General features: G+C 31.5%; 1 long non-coding RNA gene across 1 annotated transcript; it reads right to left on the minus strand.

Annotated features, from left to right (window-relative positions):
* Positions 1-747: 747 nt before the first annotated feature.
* On the minus strand, positions 748-4,890 carry LOC127722410 (uncharacterized). Its single transcript, XR_007991717.1, has 4 exons — positions 4,744-4,890; positions 4,303-4,416; positions 2,476-2,613; positions 748-1,757 (listed from the first exon to the last, which is right to left on the minus strand). It is a non-coding gene; the product is annotated as an uncharacterized LOC127722410 (long non-coding RNA).
* Positions 4,891-5,803: the final 913 nt, after the last annotated feature.

Below are 5,803 nucleotides of genomic sequence, written 5' to 3' on the forward strand. Positions count from 1 at the left end.
TTGGAAGCATCATAAAAGTGTTGTTTTTCTATATATTAACGTGGACATCGATTCGTAGATAAACTCGGATTGAAAAAATTTCAATATTGTGTATCCAATTGAAACTTGAACGCGGACTTCAATGAGAACACCTGGATTGAAAGTTTTCAAACGTTCCAACCAATGAAATTTATTTGATTATGTACCCACGCGGACTTCAACGAGAGCACCTAGATGAAATATTTTATTTAAATCAGTCAATCAATTTTTTTTCAAGTTACCCCTAAAATATAGTTAATAAAATAAGACTACAGCAGCAATGCGGAAAGGATTAATTTCTATTCTTGTTTTATAATATTTATAGTAACTTTTGGTCTGCATAATTGTATTTAATTCCACAAACTTAATGTAAAACACATTATTTAAAAGCCCCCATTGGGTGTAAGCTAGGGCCGACCGTGCGAGGTCTTTATAGCCAGTCAAGGTCTTTTAACCAAGCCATCATTATTGCAGATTGAAATTTATCTTATATATTCACAGAATAAGCCAAAAACTCTTTTACGTGCAGGCAGCAATCACGTAACACAATCGTAACCACGCTTCAATTTTTCGTTTGACATTTGCTTCTTTTCGACAATGAACGCACGTTTTGTACCAGTGATCAGTATTATAATTTTACACAGTTTGAATTGTTCATTGAGCTGTTTATCTATAATTTACAATTTTGCACACTACTAAACTGTTTACACAATGAATTCAACTAGTGTCAACATTATCTATATCAATTTTATTATTTAACACAAACTTGATTTATATACAAACTATTTTAAATGTCGGTATAATTATAGCTTTTGTTACCGAAAATGTAAGATGTATCGATTTTTTCTATGTCAACAATAAATAATTACTGTTCTTAGACACATGTGTCTCTATTTAAATAACGAGTACAAAAAAAAAGAAAAGGTAAATATACAGGAATACAGCAATTCAATGCATATAATAATGACAAATTTAACAGAAATTTAAGTGATAATTTTTCATCACAAATTTGTTTAAATCTATTTATATTCTATTGAATTGTTTTTAAAACATCTTTCACTTCTAGGCTCGAGCCTATGAGTGCAATGAGGACCTTCTCATTCGCATTCTCTTTCCATTTAAAAAAAAATCCCCAAGTATTTGTAAGAGACCAAACTTTACTTACACGTAAAAAAAAAGGATTTAACATCAGTTTGATTTGGTTTAACGGGGGCGTGGCTAATTAGTTTGACACAGCTTAACCACATCTGAAACTAACTTGAATGACCGCAAGGGAATCTATTTGACTGGTATTAAAATAATTTGATATGGATTGAAATGAATTAAAAACAATTTTTAATTTTTGTCAATCGTTATCTAATGATAATCAATCTTTTTTAAATGTCATTAATACCTTTTTGGCCGTTCAAGCCAAATTCGGGTTACTAGTGTATGAATCAAATTTAAAAATAATATGTATATATCTTTGAAACTTAAAACTCTCTTCAAATAAATTGACGACACAAATGTTTCCATGATTTTTTAGTTATATCCCGTATCAAAGGTCAATCTCTTTAAACTATTGCAGGATATTTTTATCTGACTCTATCGTGTCTATAACAAAAAGAAAAAGCTGCACAAAATTGATATAAAGAATGTTTTCCAAACGGCTTTCACTGAAGTACCGCTATTACAGTAATCGTCATCATCACACTTGAATACTTTTGCGCTTGTGTATGTTGAGCAGCCACGTATGATCTCTGAAAAATTAGCAAATAGAAACAAAACATTTATTACAAAACGATAATAAGGAAGAGTGAACATATATGCACTAAAGTACTGGATATTAGATATTCAATATCCCCTTACATACTAGTACCATTATTACACGACATCATCTATATAAGGATATAAGAACACAGTTCTAACGCCCCGCCGATGCACATATTGTATCTTTTCAAAGGCAATAACTCCAATATATATATTTTAGTGATTTATTTTTGGGGGGAGGGGTCATTTTAAACTTCGTTATAATTATCCTACAAGAAATGAAGGCGTTGGATTGATTAGTTGATTACAATGCAATTTTTCATAAAATTTCTATTTCTAAGGGACATTACTCCTGCAGTAAATAGTTGATCAGCGATGAAAATCGAATTGTTCCAAGACCTTTAATGCGAATTTTAAAAAATCTGACAAAAAATGTAGTCGAAGGAGCGCATACAATGCATTTTTCCATAGAATAAGCTTTTCCAAGGGACAATATGCTTGTAAAAATAATTAATAAGCGCTTATTTTCGAACTCGTCCGATACATTGCTGATATAAACTTTTATTTCAAAAAAGTCATTCACGGAATTAGGTCTTGAGAGCGCTTACATTAAATTGTTCATATAGTTTATATTTCATGTTCGGACTTTTCATGTCCGATAGCACCTAATCGTGTTTTTTTTTGTCAATATCTAATTAAAATTGGTACCTGTTTTCCAATTGTACCTTACTTCAATCTTGGTACATTCACCAGAAGAACAGTACACTGATGGAATCGTATCCGGTAATATGTCATAACCACACCCTGCGTTCTCCCAGCTTGCGCATTTGTAACATCGTATACTATCTGAAAGAAATCATATGTGGTTGTCTGTCTCTAACTGATACATGGTAGCTAAGTCTTTTAAACTACAAGTTTAACGTAACATTTATTTTCTACAGAAAAAATTATCTAATATGAAGGAAATATAATTTATATTGAGCAGTGATAAGTCATTGCCCAACATTATAGGATGGAAGAACCTCGGTTGGAGGAGCAAATGTTGAATCAACAATGTGACACAAGTGAATGCTACACAGTGCATATTCATCGCCAAACGTTGACGACATGGTTGGTTGACCGTTATGGAATATCTGTTTCACATATGACGACGGATATATTCTTATCGTCTGAACAAACCCGTCCTCCTTTTGTCCGAATGTGACTCATTACCGTGGGTGTACTTACTTGAGCAACACGATGGGTTTCACATGTGGAACAGGATCTGCTGATCCTTTCGGAGCATCTGAGATCAGCACCGACTCTTTTGGTGGGGTTCGTGTTCCTCAGTCTTAAGTTTTCTGAGTATGTTGTGTTTTGAATATTGTTGTTTGTCTTATCCTTTTCTCCATTGCGTTTTCAGTTTATTTTCGACTTATAAGTGTGAATGTCCCTTTGGTATCTTTCGCCACTACTTTTTATTTGTCGTAGCCGCAATCTAGTCTCAATTATTATGAAATCATAAAATGTGACTTACTAAACTATTACTTGTAATGAGTATTACAACGAGTTCCACCGGTGGAGCTAAACTGCTTACATTTTTTTACCATCTGTGTTCTTCTTTGGTGTTTCGTGTTTCTTTTAACTCGGTGTTTTATTGTTTTGTAGTCTGATTTTCTTTGTTATTCAAAGTCTGTGTTATTTCTGTAAGTAATTGTCTTGTACATCTGTAGTTCTGAAAACCCGTGTTTTCATTTAAGGCTTATGTGGTTAAGTTTTAAGATAAGACACTGAACATAACAGGTGGGTGTATGAAATTAGTGAAGTCGTGTTGTTAGATGACCATTCCACTACTGTGAGATGTCTAATCATAAAAAAAAACAACACAAAAACAACAACACTTTATAAATTTCATGCGCGCGAAGCGCTTTTCTGGATTTACAATCTTCAGAAAAGATAACAGCCGAATATTTGAAAGCCAAGGATGTTTCAGATCCGATGGCTAGAAATGACATGAAAATAACAGCCAAATCCATCAAAGTTCAGCTTTGCAGCTCAAGTAGGATACACGGTATTATAAACTTGTTGAGGTAGTCATTGTTTTGTACTTGCGTGACCAAAATATCCCCTGTCATTTGTCGAATATGTCTTTTATCGGAAAGAATCTAGAATTTCAAAACCCAATTAAAAGAATCAAATTAACTAATAGTAGGTTATTGAAATGCAAATACAAGAGTATATGAACTGATGAAAGCCAATTTAAAACAAACTCACGAACACATAGTGCTGACGATCCTAATAGTGTGGAATACTCAAACGCACAAACAGAAAATTCACTTTTGTTTATGATAAATAACATAGTTATGCAATCACGCCATCGATCCACCCATCTTTTCGAAATATGTGTATATACTAAGTATCAGATATAGAAAAATTTGCTTCAAATGCATTTATAAAAAAATGTTTTCTTCCACTTGTTCGATATCCGGTAAAACTTATAGAAAAAGTTTATTTTGAATTTAAAAAAAAAGAAAACAAAAGAAGAAAGATGCTTACCGCCTTTTGGGCTAAATGTCGGTCTAATTGTTGTCGTCTCATTCATACTTTGAGTACCATTATTATGTTCTTTAAGGGTATTGACACGAGCTGCCTTGCTGTCATAAAACATACCTATAAATTTATAGAAATAATGTACTTTTTAAAATGTTTTGACGATTTACATAATAACAACCAAATATTGAAATGGTATAATCTATAATCAATTTATAATAGTAAAAAAATATAATAATGTGAGAGAAATGCCCCTTTCGTTGCTTAGGATGCGAAAAATTGTTACTTTTTACTTTTAAGTGTCACGGCTATTTCTACAATAGTAAAAAAATATAATAATGTGAGAGAAATGCCCCTTTCGTTGCTTAGGATGCGAAAAATTGTTACTTTTTACTTTTAAGTGTCACGGCTATTTCTACAAACAGTCAAGTGCAATAATGTACTCACCAAAAATAATTAAGAAGAGAATGATATTTAGCACGCTCTTTTCCATCTCATTCCAAAATATATTCAAATAAACTCTACCAAATTCACTTTGACAGACATTTGTTTGTTCTGTCGCATGTTAGACAGTCTGGCTTTATATATTGCTATTTTGCCTAATATTATGGAAATTTTAATATGGTGAATGTATGCCTTATTTCATCAGAATATAATCAATTACTAAGAATATTATACTGTATTCTAAAAAATTCCTATTGGTGTCATGCGAAACTTCCTGATCTCAAAATAAACTATTTGTAAATCCACAGAGAGTTTTTGGGGAAGAGGAACCTTCCATTCAATAACGTGTTGGAATTTGTATATTATAAATATACATTAAGCAATTTAAACACAAAACATAAGAGATATCAGATTGTAACGACAATTTTATCGTTTTTGTCATTTAATTACGCATTTAAATTGGCACTTTTAACAAAAGAACGATTTAAAACAATGTTTCTATTCTCATTCCAACAATATATCATATTTTATCTAACAACTTCGTAAAGAATAATGGCTTTCTTGATTCAAACAAGTACTATATTTAAAAAAAAAATATCCGACGCCTTCAGATGGAAGCATATTTTTAAAAGATTATTTTTTTTCTGTCTTTTTTCATCATATTTAAATGCAATAACTATGAGGTCAAAAGTCTGACAATTCTGAAAATTAAGCACACACACTTGTCTCTTACAAATATACATATATACCGTTGATTAAAGTGTAAGTACACAGAGTATTTTTCTCCGAGACAAGTGCCAGTGAAATTATAATAAAATAAAATACAGACAATATAACACATAACAACTTGAACAAAAAAAAAAGGTTTTAGAACAGGGAAAAAATGTCAATGATAACCATACATAAGCATAAATGCAACAATTAAAGACACAAAACTTTTCGGCAAGTATAATGGGTGGATGCCGAAGGGTAATGATCTATAAATCATCTTTTGACAGGTAATCAAATTTGCAAAATATTTTGACAGTATCAAATGTTGTACCCATAACAAATGATATATCGA

Source organism: Mytilus californianus, unplaced genomic scaffold, assembly GCF_021869535.1.
Source record: "Mytilus californianus isolate M0D057914Y unplaced genomic scaffold, xbMytCali1.0.p SCAF_12, whole genome shotgun sequence".
Classification (NCBI taxonomy): Eukaryota; Metazoa; Mollusca; class Bivalvia; order Mytilida; family Mytilidae; genus Mytilus; species Mytilus californianus.